This window comes from Eptesicus fuscus, chromosome 1, assembly GCF_027574615.1.
Source record: "Eptesicus fuscus isolate TK198812 chromosome 1, DD_ASM_mEF_20220401, whole genome shotgun sequence".
Classification (NCBI taxonomy): Eukaryota; Metazoa; Chordata; class Mammalia; order Chiroptera; family Vespertilionidae; genus Eptesicus; species Eptesicus fuscus.
The window spans coordinates 74,453,064-74,473,351 of NC_072473.1; the positions used below are offsets into that span (position 1 = coordinate 74,453,064).

At 37.7% G+C, this 20,288-nt stretch overlaps 1 protein-coding gene across 1 annotated transcript in view; it reads left to right on the forward strand.

Moving 5' to 3' along the window:
• IL1RAPL2 (interleukin 1 receptor accessory protein like 2) overlaps nucleotides 1–20,288 on the forward strand; it is a 749,108-nt gene that overhangs the window by 340,299 nt on the left and 388,521 nt on the right. The gene's annotated exons all lie outside the window — the stretch shown is intronic.

Here is a 20,288-nt window from a genome sequence, read left to right on the forward strand (position 1 = left end):
TCTCTTTTCTCTCTACTAATTCTCTTTTCTCAGGTGGTTACTTTTAAAAAATATATATTTTATTGATTTTTTACAGAGAGGAAGGGAGAGGGATAGAGAGTTAGAAACATCAATGAGAGAGAAACATCGATCAGCTGCCTCCCAGTAGGGGATGTGCCCGCAACCCAGGTACATGCCCTTGACCGGAATCAAACCTGGGACCCTTCAGTCCACAGGCCGATGCTTTATCCTCTGAACCAAACCAGTTAGGGCTCAGGTGGTTACTTATAGTGGGGTCATTGGTGTCATGAGTATATTCGTGTTTTGTTCCCTTTGTGTTGTGTCTTGTCGAGGTGAATTTTATCCAGTCTGGCCAGGAGCTAGAGAGTGAGCCACATTAACCAGACACCTGGAGAGGAAACTCCATCCACAAATGGGTCAATAACACCCCAGACCCAACTACAGAGGCAGGAAGAAGGTGGCAGTGAGGTAGAGAGCGTGAGGGAGGGAGCAATAGAGGAGTTGGTCATGTGGTGTGTGTGTGTGTGTATGTGAGTAAGGCACAGTTAGATCCCGCAGGACCTTCAGGGGCAGGCTAACCAGGCTCACGTAACTAGGCAGCTGCTACTACCATTGCAAACAGTTCCAGGAGGCCGGCTTGTCTTCAGAGGCCTAGACTTTTTGAAGGGGAGAGCTACTGTAACTAGGAGCCCAGACTCACCTCTACCCAGGGTGCCCTCAGAGAACACCTGAGACTCTACAGCCACCCCTGCCAGGAACCTGCTACTTCGGCTGTGGTCCCATGGTCAACGAGTCTCCAGCCACTGTGAGCACAGGCTCCTGTGAGTTCTGAAGCATGCTCGCCTCTGACCACCCCAACGCTTTAGCCCAGGGTACTGCAACCACGTGAGCAGCATACACATGAGCAGCCTGCTCCTGTTCAAGGAGCAGCAGCCCTGCAAGCAGCCTGCCCCAGGCCTAAGAGCAGCAGCCTCACGTGGCCTGCCCTTGTCCAAGGAGCAGCAGCTGTATAAGTGGCCCATTCCCTTGACTAAGGAGCAGCAACGATGCGAGTAGCCTGCCCCATCTGTGGAGCAGCAGCTGCAAGAGAAGCCCACCAATGATTGAGGAGTTGCAGCCCACCCCCATCCGAGGAGCAGCAGTTGCACGCAGCCTGCACCTTGCACCTGTCTGAGGAGCAGCAGGTATGCAAGCAACCTGCCCCCATCCAAGGAGCAGCAGCTGTGTGGGCAGCCCGCCCCTGTACAAGGAACAGCAGCGCCAGAAGCAGCCCGCCCCCATTCAAGGAGCAGCAGCCACCAGTGCAGCCTGCCCTGGACTGAGGAGCAGCAGCCACATGAGCAGACTGCCCATGTCCGAGGAGCAGCAGCCCTGTGCATCCAGCACTGGTCCGAGGAGCAGCAGCCACATGAAGCCTACACCTGTCTGACGAGCATCAGCTGGGTGAGCGGCCCTCCCCCATCTGAGGAGCAGCAGCTGTGTGAGCAGCCTGCCCCCATATGAGGAATAGCAGCGCTGCAAGCAGCCCGCCCCCATTTGAGGAGCAGCAGTCACCTGAGCAGCCCACCCTGGACTGAGGAGCAGCAGCTACATGCAACCTGCCCCCATCTGAGGAGAAGCAACTGCGCAAGGAGCCCACACCCATACAAAGAGCACCAGCACTGCAAACAACCTGCCCCTGTAAAAGAAGGGGCAGTCTCATGTGCAGCCTGCCCCTTCTGAGGAACAGCAGCAGTGTGAGGCAGCCACGTGAGCAGTCTGCCCCTGTCTGAGGAGCAACAGCCACAATAGCAGCCTGGCCCGTCCAATGAGGAGCAGTCATGCACAGCCTGCCCCCATCTGAGGAGCAGCAGCCTAGTCATCAGACCACCCCCATCAAAGGAACAGCAGCTGTGCAAACAGCCTCCCCCAACAGCCAGAGGAGACACCACTGCTGCAAACATCACCCACGAGAGGAGCCGCTGCCAACTGAGGAGCAGCTGCTTCAGCAACTGCCTGAGGAGCAACTGCAGCCCTAGGAGCCACAGCCACCCAAGGAGCAGCCCCTGCACGACTCGACATCTAGATCAGTCTGTGAGACCAAAAATGGGTAGACAAAGAAACTCCCAAAGGAAAGAAAAGGAGGAATCACCAGAAAAGCAGCTAAGTGAAACAGAGACATGCAATATGTCAGAAAAAGAATTCAGAATAAGGGTCATACAGTTCATAAACCAGATAGAGGAAAAAATCAACAACTTATGTAAGAATCAAGAAGAAATGAAGAGTTATATAGTTGCAATAAAAAAACACCATGGAAAGTTTCAACAGTATACTAGGAGAAGCGGAGGACCAAATTAGCAAATTAGAAGAAAGGGAAGCAAAACATATTCAAACTGAACTGCAATTGGAGAAAAAAATTAAAGGACAGAAGGAGAGCCTAGGGGAACTATGGGACAACATGAAGCAAAGCAACATATGAATTATAGGGGTTCCAGTACAACAGGAATAGGAACAAGGTTTAGAAAACCTATTTGAAGAAATAATGTCCGAAAACTTTCATGGTGTGGGGAAGAAAAAAGTCACACAAGCACAGAGAGTCCCAAACAAGATGAACCCATAAAGACCCACACCAAGACACATCATAATTAAGATGGCAGATGTTCAGGACAAAGCAAGAATCTTAAAGGCTGCAAGAGAGAGAAAGGAAGTTACATACAAGGGAGCTCCCATTAGATTATCAAATGATTTCTCAACAGAAACACATCAGGCCAGAAAAAGAATGGCAGGAAGATTATAAAGTGCTGCAAAGCAAGGGACTGAATCCAAGAATACTCTATCCTGCAAGGCTATAATTCAAAATAGAAGGGGAAATATGGAGCTTCACAGACAAAAAAAAAAAAAAAAAAGGCTAAGGGAGTTTATCACTACCAAGCCAACAATGAGAGGAATGCTAAAGGGACTGGGATATAAAGAAGAAATAAACAGGTAAGAAAGAACACAGGTGTAAAAATAAAAGTGGCTACAAACAAGTACCTTTCAATAATAACTTTAAACGTTAAAGGACTAAATGCTCCAATCAAAAGACAGCAAGTGAGTGAATGGATAAAAAATACATGACCCATATATATGCTGTCTACAAGAGACCCTCCTCAAAACAAGTGACTCACACAGACTGAAAGTGAAGGGATGGAAAAATATCTTTCAGGCAAATAGAAATGAAAAAAAAAAAAAGCTGGGATAGCAATACTTATATCTGACAAAATAGACCTCAGAGTGAAGGCCATAACAAGAGATATGGAAGGCCATTTCATATTACTAAAGGGATAGCTACAACAAAAGGATATAACCCTGATAAACCTATATGGGCCCAATGCAGGAGCACCCAAATAAATAAATAAAACTCCTGGAAGATATCAAGGGAGAGATTGACAACAATACAATCATAGTAGGGGACGTTAACACACCACTGACATCACTGGATAAATCCTCTGGACAAAAATTCAGCAAAGAAACAGAAATGGTAAATGACTCACTAGATCAGATGGACTTAATTGACATCTTCAGAGCATTTCACCCAAAGTGACAGAATATACATTCTTCTCAAGTGCACATGGGACATTTTAAAAAATAGACCACATATTAGGTCACAAGCAAAGTCTCCCCAAATTCAAGAAGATTGAAATCATATCAAGCATTTTCTCAGACCACAATTGCATAATATTAGGAATAAACTACAATAAAAACAGCCCAAATATTTCAAACACTTGGAAGTTGAATAGCATCCTATTAAACAGTGATTGGGTTACAAAAGAGATCAAAGAAGAAATTAAAAACATCCTGGAAACTAATGACAATAAAAAACTACAATCCAAAATCTATGAGACACAATTAAATCAGTCCTGAGAGGAAAGTTTGTACTTCTACAGGCCTACCTCAAAAAACAAAAACAAAAAATGGTAATAAATCATGTAACTCTACAACTCAATGAATTAGAAACAGAGCAACAAGAAAAGGCCAGAGTGAGCAGAAGGAAGGAGATAATAAAGATCAGAGAAGAAATAAATGACATAGAGACCAAAAACAACAATAAAACAGATAAATGAAAAAAAGAGCTGGTTCTTTGAAAGGATAAACAAGATTGATGAACCTCTAGCCCAGTTCACCAAGAAGAGAGAGGACCCACATAAACAAAATCAGAAATAAAAGAGATGAAATAACAACAGATCCCAAAGAAATAGAAAGGATTGTTAAAAAATACTATGGACAACTCTATTCTAACAAACTAGACAACCTGGAGAAAATAGACATATTCCTAGAAAAATACAACCTTCCAAAACTCAGTCAGGAAGATTCGAAAAATCTCAATAGGCTGATAACTATGGAAGAAATTGAAGCAGTCATCAAAAAGCTTCCAGCAAACAAAAGCCCAGGGACAGAGGGCTTCACAGGGGAGTTTTATCAAACATTCAAGGAAGAACTAAAACCTATCCTTGTAAGACTATTTCAAAAACTTCAAGAGGAAGGAACACTTCCAAGCTCCTTCTATGAAGACAGCAGCATCACCCTAATAATAAAACACACACACACACACACAGATAAAGACAACAAAATGAAAGAGAATTACAGGCCAATATGCCTCATGAACATAGTTGCCAAAATCCTCAATAAAATTCTAGCAAATCGAATCCAACAGTACATCAGAAAGATCATACACCATGACCAAGCAGGATTTATCCCAGGGATGCAAGGATGGTACAATATCAGCAAATCAATAAGCGTGATACATCACATAAATAAATTGAGAGATAAAAATCACAGTCATATCAATTGATGCAGAAAAAAAAAACATTTGACAAAATCCAACACACTTTCTTGATAAAAACTCTCAGCAAGGTGGGAATAGAAGGAACATAACTCAACATAATAAAAGCCATATGACAAACACACAGTCAACATCATACTCAATGGGCAAAAACTAAAACCATTTCCCCTAAGAAGAGGAACAAGACAGGGATGCCCACTCTCACCACTCCTGTTCAACATAGTACTGGAAGTACTAGCCATTGTGATCAGACAAGAATAATAAATAAAAGGCATCCAAATTGGAAAAGAAGGAGTTAAACTGCCCTTATTTGCAGATGACATGATATTGTACATAGAAAACCCTAAAGATTCCATCAAAAAATTATTAGACTTAATAAATGAATTTGGCAATGTAGCAGGATACAAAATTAACACCAAGAAATCTATCACATTTCTATACACCAATAATGATCTTACAGAAAGAGAGACTAAAAAAGAAATCACATTTACCATCACACCAAAAAAATTAAGATACCGAGGAATAAACTTAACTAAGGAGGTAAAAGACCTATACCCAGAAAACTACAGGACACTGAAAAAAAGAGACAGAGGAAGACATAAACAGATGGAAGAACATACTGTGTTCATAGCTTGGTAGAATCAACATCATCAAAATATCCATACTACCCAATGCAATTTATAGATTCAATGCACTCCCCATTAAAATACTAATGGCATATTTCACAGACTTAGAACGAACTCTCCAAATATTCATCTGGGATAAACAACGACCCCGAATAGCCACAGCAATCCTGAGAAAGGAGAACAAAGTAGGTGGAATCTCAATACAAGATATCAAGCTGTATTACAAAACCACTGTTCTCAAAACAGCCTGGTACTGGCACAAGAAAAGACATATAGATCAGTGGAATAGAATAGAAAACCCAGAAATTGACCCAAACCATTATGCTCAATTAATATTCAACATGGTAGGCATGAACATACAATGGAGTCAAGACAGTTTCTTCAATAAATGGTGTTGGGAAAATTGGACAGATACATGCAAAAAAAATGAAACTAGACCACCAACTTACACCATACACAAAAATAAACTCAAAATGGATAAAGTACTTAAACATAAGTCAGGAAACCATAAAAAATACTAGAGTAACTCACAGGCAGCACAATCTCAGGCATATGATGAAGCAATTTCTTCACTGATACTGCTCCTAGGGTAATGGAAACTAAAGGAAAAATAAACAAATGGGACTACATCAAAATAAAAAGCTTTTTCACAGCAAATGAAACCATCAACAAAACAACAAGAAAGCCCACTGCATGGGAGAACATATTTGCCAATGTTATCACCAACAACGGTTTAATCTGCAACATTTACAGGGAACTCATACAACTTAACAAAAGGAAGTTAAACAATCCAATCAAAAAATTAGCAATGGACTTAAATAGGTACTTTTTGAAAGAACACAGAAGGAAAGCCAAGAGGCATATGAAAACATGCTCAAAGTCACTAATCATCTGAGAGATACGAATCAAAATGACAATGTGGTACCATCTCACAACCGTCAGAATGGCTACCATCAACAAATCAACAAATGACAAGTGCAGGTGAGGATGTGGAGAAAAAGGAACCCTCGTCCACTGCTGGTGGGAATGCAGACTGGTGCAGCCACTGTCGGGAACAGTGTGGAATTTCCTCAAAAAAACTAAAAATGGAACTCCCATTTGATCCAGTGATCCCACTCCTAGGAATATATCCCAATAAACTAGAAACACCAATTAGAAAGGACACATGCACCCCTATGTTCATAGCTGCATAATTCACCATAGCTAAGATTTGGAAACAGCCTAAGTGCCCACCAGCAGATGAGTGGATTAAAAAAGTGTGGTACATCTACACAATGGAATACTATGCTGCAGTAAAAAAGAAAGAGTTCTTACCATTTGCAACAGCATGGATGGAACTGGAGAGCATTATGCTAAGTGAAATAAGTCAGTCAGAGAAAGATAAATATCACATAATCTCACTCATTTATGTAATATAATGAACAACATAAACTGATGAAGGAAAACAGATCCAGAGAAAGAGAAACATCGATCTGACCATCAAACCTCAGAGGGAAGGTAGGGGAGTGTGGTGGTAAGGGGGAGAGATCAACTAAAGGACTTGTATGAATTCATATAAACCTAACCTATGGACACAGACAACAGGTGGGTGAGGGCATGAGTGGGGGGAAGAGGAGTAATGGGGGAATAAGGACACATATGTAACACTATAATAAATAAAGGAATTAAAAAATGCAATATATGCATGTATGTAGTTGTTACACATGACATCCAAGATGTAATATTCCTCTTTAAATCCATTTTAATTTTATTTGATTACCTCTCGTGACATTTATAGACAGGATAATGTCCCCCAAAATGTTTCGTCTTAATTTGTTACTAGAATACATCAGGTTGCACAGCAAAGGCAAATTAAGTTTGAAAATGGAATTATGGTTGCTAATCAACTGACTTTAAAGTTTTACTTATTAAGGTTAGGCCAGTTTAATCACAGGGTCCTTAAAAGTAGAAGAGAATGTTGGAGTGATATAATGTGAGAGGGACTCAACTAGCCATTGCTGGCTTTGAATATGGAAGAAGGCCAAGCATCAAGGAATGTGGGCAGCCTCATTCCAGAAGCTGGAAAAGGAAAATAAATTAATTATCTCCTAGGACCTCAGAGAAATATGCAGCCCAGCCAACATATTAATTTTCACCCAGTAAGACCCACATCAGATTTCCAAACTGTAATGTACTAAGAAATGTGTTTTGGTAACTTGTTAGAGCAGCAATGAAAACTAACGCAAGCAATTACTACTTTTTGTCATTTACTACAGCCATTTGTATATACCCATCTCTTGTACTATATTAACACTTTTGATATAACTTTGTGTAGTGGGTAGGAGAAGGTAAAGAGGGTAAAGGGGGGATAAATGGTGATGAAGGAGACTTGACTTGAGGTGATAAACACACAATAAAATATATAGATGATGCAATGTATAATTGTATACCTGAAACCTATATAATTTTATTAACCAATGTCACACCAAAAAATTCAATAAAAATAACAAAGAAAAAAATGAAAAATGTCTTCAAATTTGTAATTTTTATCTTCAATCCCAGCACATACATAAACAGACTGTTTTCTAGAGTACCTTTCTCTTTTTTTTTTCTTTTGTTAATCCTCACCCAAGGATATTTTTTCCATTGATTTTTAGAGAGTAGAAGAAAGGGAGGGAAGAAGAGAGGGAATTAAACATCAATTTGAGAGAAATACATTAATTGGTTGGCTCCTGCACACACATGAACAGAGAGAGCTGGGAATTGAACCTGCATCCCAGTATGTGCTTTGACTGGTTATCAAATCCACGACTCTTCAGTGTGCAGGCCAATGCTCTAACACCTGAGCCAAACCAGACAGGGCTAGAGTACCTTTCTATAATAGAACTATAAATGTTTGTTAACTCTGAAATAATGAATGATACCAAATAATTTAAGATTAACTTTTCATCCCTCTTTTATAATTTTAAATAGAGCACATGTTGTTGTTTTTTATTTCTTACATCTCAGTATTCATTACTCAAAAAATATTTTAAAGAAGGAATAAATTTTTTCCTCATAACTCAAGTCAAGGAGAGTGTGTCTTGCTCATGAAACACTGGCATAATTTTAATGAGAATGGGTTATTATTTATTTAATCTGCCATATGTATAATACCATCTATATAAACTATTAGCAAAGCATACTGTTGGGTTTGACTTTGAAAACAATTTAGAAATTCTAATTTTATGAAATCTCATCCCACTTTTTGTGCTGTAGAATTGTGTGGACACAGCTAAAGTTATTCAGCCAATTTATCCCCCAAACTCCACCAATTCAATAAAAGCTCTCTTTTTGGTGATATTTATACAGAAACAGGATGTAAATCGTAAACATTCTTCAAAAAAGAAGCAAGAGTGGCAACAGTATAGAATGGTGGCTATGAGCTCAGACTCAAAAGTCAAATAGACTTAGGTTGAATCCTAGACCCATAATATATTTATCTGCAATATGACTTTAGGCAAGTCTATTAATCTCACTAAGCCTCATTTTTTTCATCTGTCAAATGTTGATAATATTAAGAACTACTTCATACATTGTTGTGGGGATTTAAGGAGGAGATACTAGTAAGTGTAAAAGAGCTTGGCATGGAATATATGTTTAAGCAATGTTAGGCATGGCTCAGTGACAAGAATATTAACTTTAATTAGGAAACATGAGTTTTGGTTTTCTTCATCACTGATATGCAATACGATGTTCAGCCAATCCATTTCTTTTCTGCCTTTCAGTTTTTTCATCTGTCATAATAGTCAGATGGATTAGACAAATAAGAGCTTGCTGAGTTCTAAAATTACCTATCCTTGAGTATCCTCTTATATTCTTAGGCATCACTGTCTGTGTCAAATTTCTGGAATATGAGAGATCAGTAACCATAGAACCAAATGAGGAGCTTGATGCAAGTTCAAAATTGATCCATGCCATTAAGATGTAGTGTGTGTGTGTGTGTGTGTGTGTGTGTGTGTGTATGTTATTCAGGCATTATGCAGAAGGAAATTCTGCCATTTGTGCCAATATTGACCAATGAGATCATGGAAAAATTTTTAAAAATCCTGGAAACAACTGAAAATGAACACACAACAAACCAAAATCTGTGGGAAACAGTGAAAGCAATCCTAAAAGGGAAGGTCACAGCATTATTGGCCTACCTCAAAAAATAAGGAAAACTTCTAATAAACTATCTAAATCTACAATTTAAAGAATTACAAAGACAACAACAAGAAAGCCCAAAGTAGCAGGTAAGAAATAATAAAGATCATAGCAGAAATAAATGACATAGAGGCAAATAAATAAATAAATAAATAAACAAACAAACAAACAATACAAGAAACCAACACAACCAAGAGCTGGTTCTTTGAAAAGATAAGTAAGACTGATGAACCTCTAGCCAGATTTATCAAGAAACGAAGTAACAGGACCGAAAAAAAAAAATGAAAAAGGTGAAGTATCAACTGAGCTCACAGAAATAAAGGGATCATAAAAATTATTATTATCAACCATATTCCAACAAGCTGGACAATCTGGATTAAATGAACATATTCACCAAAAATACAAACTTCCAAAACTCAATCACGAAGAATCAGAAAACCTGAATAGGCCAATAAAATTGGTAAAATTGAAGCAGTAATTAAAAACAAACAAAAAAAACAAACAAAAATCCTCCCAGCAAACCAAAGCCCTGGTCAAGATAGCCTCACTGGGGAGTTTTACTAAACCTTTAAAGATCAACACCTATCCTCCTCAAACAATTCCAAAATAAATCAAGACTAAGGAATGCTTCCAAGCTCTTTTTATGAGGCCAGCATTATAATAATTCCAAAGCCAGATAAAGACACTACAAAGAAAGAGATTACAGGCCAATGTCTGTGATGAACAAACATGCCAAAATCCTCAACAAAATATTATCAAGTTGGATCCAACAATACATTTAAAAGATCATGAACAATAACCAAGTGGGGTTTATTCCAGGATGCAAGGCTAGTACAATATTAATAAAACAATAAATGTGATACATCACATAAAAACACTGAAAGCAAAGATCACATGATCATATCAATTGTTGCAGAAAGAGCATTCAACAAATCCAACACCCATTTTTGATAAAAACTCTCAGCAAAGTGAGTATAGAGGGATCATCCATCAATATAATAAAGGCCAAATATGACAAACTTACAGCCAACATCATACTCAATGGGAAAAAAAATAAAACTATTTCCCCTAAGAACAGAATCAACAGAGGGATGTCCACTTTCACCACTCTTATTCAAGATACTTTTGGAAGTCCTAGACACAGTGATCAGACAAGAAGAAAAATAAAAAGCATACAAATTGGGAAGGAGGAGTAAAACTCTCATTATTCACAGATGACATGATATTGTACTTATCAACACTAAAGACTCCACCAACAAACTACTAGATATAATAAATGAATTTGGCAATGTAGCAGGATACAAAATTTACAACCAGAAATCAATGGCATTTTTATACACCAATAATGAATTCTCAGGTAAACTAAAAAAAAAAAAATGCCATACAACATTGCAACAAAAAATTAACATGCTTAGAAATAAACTTATTCAAGAAGGTAAAATACCTGTGCTCAGAAAACCACAGGATGTTGAAAAAAAGATAAAGGAAGATATAAACAACTTGGAGAATATATTGTGTTCACGGGTTGGTAGAATCAACATCATTAAAATGTCCATACTACCCAAAGCAATTTACAGATTCAACACAATTCCTATTAAAATATCAACTGCATATTTCACAAATCTAGAACTAACACTCCAAAAAGTTATATGGGAACCAAAAAAGATTCCAAATACCCTCAGCTAACTTTAGATAGAAGAACACAATTGGAAGGATAACAATACCAGATATCAAGCTATATTACAAAGCCACTGTTCTCAGAACTGCCTGGTACTGACACAAGAACAGTTATATAGATCAATGGAACAGAACAGATAATTTAGAAATTGACACAAGCCACTATGCTCAATTAATATTTGACAAAGGAAGCAAGTGCATACAATGGAGTTAAGACAGTCTCTTTAATAAGTGGTGTTGAGAAATTAGGACAGGTACATGCAAAAAAAAAATGAAGCTAGACCACCAACTTACACTATGCACCAGAATAAACTCAAAGTGGATAAAAGATTTAAATGTAAGTTGTGAAACCATAAAAATCCTAGAAGAAACCATAGGCAGAAAATTTCAGACATCTCTCATAGTAATATGTTTGTGAATACATCTCCTAGGGCAAGGGAAACAAAGGAGAAAATAAACAAATGGGACTACGTCAAAATAACAAGCTTCCACATAGCACAAGAAACTGAATATAATGGAGCACACTGCATGGGAGAACATATATGCCAATGATATATCTGATAAGGGGTTAATTTCCAAAATATGTAAAGAACTCATACAACTTATCAAAAGTAAGACAAACAGTCCAATTAAAATGGCCAAAGGACCTAAATAGATACTTCTCCAAAGTGCTCATACAGATGGCCAAGTGACATATGAAAAAAATACTCAAAAATTAATCACTAGAGATGCAAATTAAAACAATGAGGTATCTTCTCAGACCTGTCAGAATTGCTATCATCAACAAATCAACAAATGATAAGTGCTGATGAAGATGTGGAGAAAAGGGTGCGCAAGTACACTGCTGGTGGGAATGCAGACTGGTACAGCCACTGTGGAAAACTATATGCAGTTTCCTCAAAAAAATTAAAAATTGAACTGCCATTTGACCCAGCTGATACCTCTTCTAGAAATATATACTAAGATACTGGGAACACCAATCAGAAAGAATATATGAATGTCTATGTTCATAGCAGCACAATTTACAATAGCTAAGATCTGGAAATCTTAGTGTCCAAGTGCCCATCCATTGATGAATAGATAAAAAAGTTGTGGTACATATTACCATGGAATACTATGCAGCTTTAAAAAAGAAGGATATCTTACCCTTTGAGACAGTATGGAGGGACCTAGAGAGTATTATCCTAAGCAAAATAAGCCAGTTATAGAAAGACTAGAGGCCCATTGCACAAAATTCATGCATGGGAGGAGTGTCCCTCAGCCCAGCCTGCACCCTCTCGCAATCTGGTATCCCTCAGGAGATGTCTGACTGTGGGATCGGGCCTAAATTAGTAGTCAAACATCCCTCTCGCAATCCGGGACCACTGGCTCCTAACCACTTGCCTGCCTGCCTACCTGATCACCCCTAACCACTCTGCCTGCCTGCCTGATCACCCCTAACCATTTTCCTGCCTGCCTTATCACCCCTAACTACTCTGCCTGCCTGCATGACTGCCCATAACCACTTGCCTGCCTGCCTGGTTTCCCCTAACCACCTCTGTCTTGACCCCTACTGCCGTGGTTTCATCCACAAGGACATCCAGAATGATGTCTGGAAGGTTGTTTGGCTGCCCAATCTAATTAGCATATTATGCTTTTATTATTATAGATAAGTATCACATAATCTTATTCATATGTGGAATTTAAAGAACAAAATAAAGTGATGATCAAAATAGATCCAGAAACATAGAAACATGGAACAGACTGATGAATCTCAGAGGGAAGGCTGGGTTGGGTTGGTGGGAAGAGATCAACCAAAGAACTTATATGCATACTAGAGGCCCAGTGCAAAAATTCATGCATGGGTAATGTCCCTAGGCCTGGCCAGCGATCAGGGCCAATCAGGGCCTTCCTTCCCCAGGATTCTAACTGCTGGCCAGGGCCTTCCTTCCTCCGGTTGCTGGCTGCCAGTAGGGGCCTTCCTTTGTTCCACCCCCACCCCCCATGGTCAGTGCACATCATAGTGAGCACTCAAACTCCTAGTTGGTCAAATTTCCGGGGGGATCATTTGCATATTAGCCTTTTATTATATAGGATATGTGTAACCCATGTTCACAGACAGTAGTGTGTTGAAGGCCTGGTATGGGGGGCGGGCTAAAAGGGATCAATGGGGGGGAAAGGGTGCATCTCTAGTCCTCCAATAATAAAGATAAATTTAAAAACAAGCAAAGGAAAACAAAAAAAATAAAAGACTATCTCACCAAAGTCAAAAGGAAAATTAAATAATTATGAAAGGTAGATAATATTTTATAGCATGTGAACTCTATTCCTCAATTCTATTTGAATCAGATGAAAGAAAATAATTCTAAGATCTCACCAAGTAAGTTTTGCAACCAGAGCTTGTGATATTAATGTTACCTCAGACCATTTCACAATCTGATACTTATTTGTCAATTAAATGATTAATCATAAAAATAAATTAAGGAGTTACTTTATGATCCTAATTATATGGGTTCATATACTTAGTGTCCTTTTTATCAAGCTGTCCTTATACTCCCTCCCACTTGTCTTTATAACAAATCTACTTAAATAAGAAAATCAACAACAAAAGAGGATAATAAAACTTGTTAATAATAGTATATAATACTTAAGCACTGTAGTCAAATAAACAGTTATATTCACTCAAAAAACTGATTATATTGATTCATTATACTGTTTCATGGAAATTGACTTGTAATTTCAATCAAACCAATTGATCAGGATGTACCAGTAGACCCAACTTTGTTGCCATAGAAACAAACGAGCTTATTTGGATATTCTACTCAGGATAATTAGTGTCAAACATATAAAACCTAGTTTTAGGAAGAAGCAGGTAGTTTCAGTCATAGCTTCACTGGCACATTAAGACTAGTGTTGAAGACGGGGGTGAGGAGGTGGGAAGAGATCAAGCAAAGAACTTGGATGCATATATGCATAACTCATGGACACAGAGAATAGGGGGTGAAGTCATGGGGCGGGGGTAGTGGCAGGCTAAAAGGGGTCAATGGGCAACAAAAGGGAACATGTGTGATACTTTAAACAATAAGGATTAAAAAAATGACTAGTGTCATGTTATACTCAGTATGGAAATTATATTTAAGGATGGTTAAACATAAATAGCTACAGAATGAAATTCAGGGGAGGAATCGTGAACTGAAATGTTAGGACTAAACTTCATCCCTTACTCCCATTCTTTCAATCAAAACATCAAGCTTGAGCAGCAAGTTCAAAGACTAGCTCAAACCCGTTTGTCGCTCTAAAGGTCTAGGATAAGTGTTCTAATACAATTGTCAGTCTCCACTCTGTTGTTCAGGAGGCCTCATATTGATGGTCCCCCTCTTCATTTTCCAAACAGTAACTGTGAAATTCAGATGATATTTTAAAAGAAACGAAAGAAATGAGCTTGTCTGACCATGACAGCATGTGCTCTATCTCATCTGCAAATATAATTATACTGGATGATGATAGATTTGTCTCTAGACTAGTGGTCAGAATCCAGATGAATTGCTGCATTTGCTGCTTTATCATCATAAACATTCTGTACTTGGCATTTCTTAGGCCTAGACTTGATATTGGAATTTAATGAGGCTCCACTCCCATACATCTCACTGGGATGTGTTAGGGTAAGTGCAAGTTCATCCTCTTTCATTCATGGGTTTAGAAAAAAAACATATATATATATATATATATATATATATATATATATATATATAATGTCCTATAGGGAATCATGTTTCAGCTGGCTATTTGCCACAAAACTGCTCTCCCTGGCCTAGTAACCTTAGCTTAGTTAATTAGTGTGTAGTCAAAGAGGCTAAAATCCACTGGTTCAGTGCTGAGCATTTTTATCAGTCTCCTGCCTCCAAATTTATATCTTTTTACCTATCCATTCTGCTAATGGGTGCTTTTGGTTACAGGGGGCTCCAAATGAGACAATGTAAACTTCATTTAGACTGGGCATAATTATAACTTTCTTCCTTACATCCCAAAGTAGGTGTGTAGATTACTTGAACTAATTCAGTGATGGGCAACCTTTTGAGCTTGGTGTGTCAAACTTCGCCAAAAAACTGAGCATAACTCAGGTAGTGTGTCACTTTGAGGAAAAAAAAATTATTTCGCAAATGTTTCATCCTCAGGAGCAGCTAATGTTTCATCCTCGGCATGTGACCGCCTCAGTGGCCGTGTGTTATCAGAAATGGCTACGCGTGTCAGTGCTGACACACGTGTCATAGGTTCGCCATCACTGAACTAATGTTTCTGAAAGCACTTTGAAAATTATGATCCACCTACAAATGTAAGGCACTTAAAATTATCATGAATATTAATAATGTCACTTCAGTAATTGACATTTAACAATAATAAAATTAGGGTAAATATAATCATAGTCCATGGCAGGATGTAAGCTAAAGGTAGGAGAAAACAATGACTCCAAATTCATATTCCGATTAAAGTAGGACAAAACATTGATCACTGAGTATGAAATATATTACTTACAATTGATTCCAACCTATCACATTTTAATTATTGTAATTCATTTGGAGGCAAGGAATATTTGAAAATAAGACTAAGAACAGTTTTTGTCAAGCTAAGTGTCTATAACCTGAATGTGTAAAACAAATTGACAATTCTACAAATAAACCAAAATGATTTTTATAAATAAAATGTAGGTGGCAGGGTTTAATCTAAATTTAATTTTAGTAATGTTTTGAAAGCATAGTTTATGTAAGTTCTAATTAATGTATAAAAGGTATATAATGAAAAATTAATATTTCTCTGACTGCACATACTGTCCTTACCCCATAATCCACCGTTTCTCAGCCACCCAGTTACTCTCCTCAGATACCAGTTTCATATGTATTCCTTCAAAAATATTCCATGCTTACACAAAAACTTTATATGTGTATACAAACATATCACATATATGTATATTTTATGTATTCATGTATTTTATTCAAACGATTGTATAATGTGCATACTATTTAGAACCTTGTTTTTTCATTGAACAGTTTATCTTAGAGATATTTTCATTACAGATATATAGATTTAGCTAATTTTTTCAAATAGCTGGATGCATAATTATATATCATTATATTAAAGTATCAGAATATTTTTTAACCAGTGGCCTACTGATAGGTATTTTGGTTGTTTCCAATATTTTGTTATTATAAATAAAAACAAGCAACAACAAAATTGAACATTTGTTATGACTGGATTTTAAATTCAAATATTTAAATTTTGTTTAAAAATGTATCCCTTATTGTTCAAATAATATTTAAATATCAGATTATTAAGAGTACCTCAAATATTTAGAAGATGAAGATTGTAGATATTATATTTCATCTATATTATACCAAAATCAGCTTAGAAAAATATATTATTTGATTCCATAAAAAAGAGATGTATTGTAGGCCATCAATAAAAATTTGTTGGAAAAATTAGAGTAATACACTAAAACTTTTTCATTTTAAGCTATTTGAATATCAGGAAGATAAAGCTAATGTTATGTAAAGTTCTGTCTTAAATGAATTTCTGGTAAATTTGTTATCAACAACTATTTGGGCAATCTCATCCAATTTGTATATTTTCCTAACCTTACCTGTCATGTGATCAACTTTTCTTTCCCTTCTAAACATCCTTGAAAATATGATCTGAACTTCTCTCATGTCAGCAGGAAATTCTTAAGCCAGTCCATTAATGATAGTTTGATGATTCTCTTAAATACCCAGCTCCATTCTGTCTCCTGTGAATTACAAAGAAGTATAAAACATTTCCCTTTAACAAATAAATAATAAGTTGGATAGCTAAAGCATTATATAAATTTGAGAACATTGAAAAATAATTCAGGATATAAATAATAATTTTTATCTGTGTGCCAACTCTGCTCATTTCTTTCTCATAGTTGCCTTTTTTTTTTTTTTCTTTACGCCACCACTCTGACTCCTAATGCCCCTATGACAGCATTGTTACTGTATCTTCTTGGGTGGTTTTGTTCTTCTCCAGCCCATTTTGTATATCAAGCCAATCATCTTTATATAGCACTTCCCTTGAGTCTTTTGTTTTTTCTGTTTCAAGAATCTACAATGCCTTCTAGTTTATTACATCATGTTCAAATTCCTCTGCAGGTTTCTCTGGATACTCCAGAATTGAGCTCCATTTTATCTATTTAGTTTCAGTTAAAGTTATTCCACATGATGAACAACTTGCTCTTTAGTCCACTCCACCCAAATTCTTATCATCTGATCCTTCTCCTCTAGTCACACTGTGCTTGATGAGTTCTAACTCTTTCTCAATTTGTGTTAATAATCTTTCCTCTATTTCTTCTTCCTTACTATGCCTTTGAAAGACTTCTCTGCTCCTTAAGGTATATGTGGAGACCATCCTATATAATAAAGAGGGATATGCAAATTGACCATCATTCCGCCACAAAGATGGTTGCGCCCACAGCAGAGGTGGGGTTTCCATAACACAAGGTGGCTGCACCCACAGCAGAGGCTGAGTTCCCGTAAAGAGCCTTAATGAGCAATCAGCAGGGACCTGAGGCTGTGCCCCCTCCCTTCTGCCCCCATGGGGCTTGACAGGGGACCTCAGGCTGTGCCCCCAACCCTGGCGCCAGGCCACGGGACCTCAGGCCATACCCCTGCCCTGGTGCCAGGCCGGGGGACCTGAGGTCACACACCCCAACCAGTGGGGCTTGACAGGGGATCTCAGGCCACATCCCTCACATGGTGGGGAACTGAGGCTGTGCCCCTGCCTGGCGGGGCTTGACAAGGGTGGGACCAGCCAGGTCTGGATCTAGCCCAATGGGAGGGGGCAGCCAGGTCTGGGTCTCGTGTGATTTTGAGGCATATGTGGGTGGGCGGAGACTTGACTCTGGGTCCTGTGGTGCGCCCCAGACTCTGACAGGAGGGAGATTTTCATATACATTTTACTAATTTTCTTTCATATCTGACACTTCTATTATAGAGAAAGGACAAATAGCAATATTAAAATATTTCCTCTAATTAATCCCCTTTTAATGTGCACAAATTTCATGCACTAGGCCACTAGTTTCCTTCATAAAAATTTTCCTATTATTGATTTCTCTTTCCCCCATTCCTTTACCACAGAAGTCTTATAGCTCAAATGCTACAATTTTTATTAGATTGTATTCTTTATTTAATTATCTCATTATTTTGATGTGCTAATTCTGTGTTCATAGTCCTAGATTGCATATCTACTTCCTTCTCCCTTAGCACTTAGTACAGGATTTGGTGGATAAATATGTTCAATCAGTGTTTTTGATCAGTTATTGTAATTAAGGTACTAATTATTTTTATATTGCTTTTGGTGGTTGGAGTGAGGATTGTTGGATGATTCAGAGTCATAGAAGGTTCTATCCAGCAGATCATTAGGTTATATTTCATTAAGAATGTGTAGCACCACAAAGGTATGGAGATTAAATGTTTATCTGATAATACTTTTGTTTATTTATTTATTTATTATTTATTTATTTATTTATTTTAATCTTTATTGTTGAGTGTATTAAAGATCTCCCTCTTTTTTCCCCTCATTGCCCCTCTTCACCCAGTTCCTGACCCAACCCATGCCTTTGACACCCTATTGTCTGTGTCCATAGGTAATGCATACATGCATATAAAATCTTTGTTTAATCTCTTTCCACTCCCCCACTCTCCCTTCCTCTGAGAATTGTCAGTCTTTTCAATTTCCATGTCTCTGATTCTATTTTATTTACCAGTTTATTTTGTTCATTAGATTTCTTATTTGTTTATTTTGATTTTAGATTCAATTATTGATAGATATGTACTTATTCCTTTTTATTGTTCATATTTCTTATCTTTTTCTTTTTCTCTTCTCAAAGAATACCCTTCAACAATTCATGTAATACTGGTTTGGTGGTGATGAACTCCTTTAGCTTTTTCTTCTCTGTGAAGCTCTTTATCTGACCTTCAATTATAAATCATAGCTTTGCTTGATAGAGTAATCCTGGTTATAGGTCCTTGATATTCATTGCTTTGAATATCTCTTGCCACTTCCTTCTGAGTTGCAACGTTTCTGTTGAGAAGTCAGCTGACAGTTTTATGGGCCCTCCCTTCTAGATAACTAAATGTTTTTTCTTGCTGTTTTAAAGTTTAAAGATTCTCTTTTTGTCTTTAGCCCTTGGCATTTTAATTATGATGTGTCTTGGTGTTGCCCTCTTTGGGTTCCTCTTGTTTGATACTCTCTGTGCTTCCTAGACTTGTAAATCTATTTCTTCCAGCAGGTAGGGAAAGATTGCTGTCATTATTTCTTCATATAGGTTTTCTTTTATATATATATATATATATATATATATATATATATATATATATATATATTATTGATTTTTTACAGAGAGGAAGAGAGAGGGATAGAGAGTTAGAAACATCGATGAGAGAGAAACATCGATCAGCTGCCTCTTGCACACCCCCTACTGGGGATGTGCCCGCAACCAAGGTACATGCCCTTGACCGGAATCGAACCTGGGACCCTTGAGTCCACAGGCCGACGCTCTATCCACTGAGCCAAACCGGTTTCGGCAATTTCTTCATATAGGTTTTCAATATCTTGCTCTCTCCCTTCTTCTGGCACCCCCATAATGCAAATGTTGGTACACTTGAAGTTGTCCCAAAGGCTCCTTACACTGTCTTCATATTTTTGGATTCTATTTTCATTGTGCTCTTCTGATTGGGTGTTGTTTTGTTTCCTCATATTTCAAATCATTGATTTTATTATAGGAATCACCTACTCTACTATTGAATCCCTGTATAGTATTCTTTACTTCAGTCAGTGTATGCTTAATTTCTGAATGTCCTTTTCCTTTTTTATTTTTTATTTTTATTTTTTTTTGCATTCTCACTAAATTCTTTGAAAATCTAACTAAGTCCCTTGGAGGTCTCAAGAAGATTCTTGAGTAACCTTATAACTGTGGTTTTGAACTCTATATTCAGTAGTTTGCTTTCTTCCATTTCTTTCATTTGTGACAT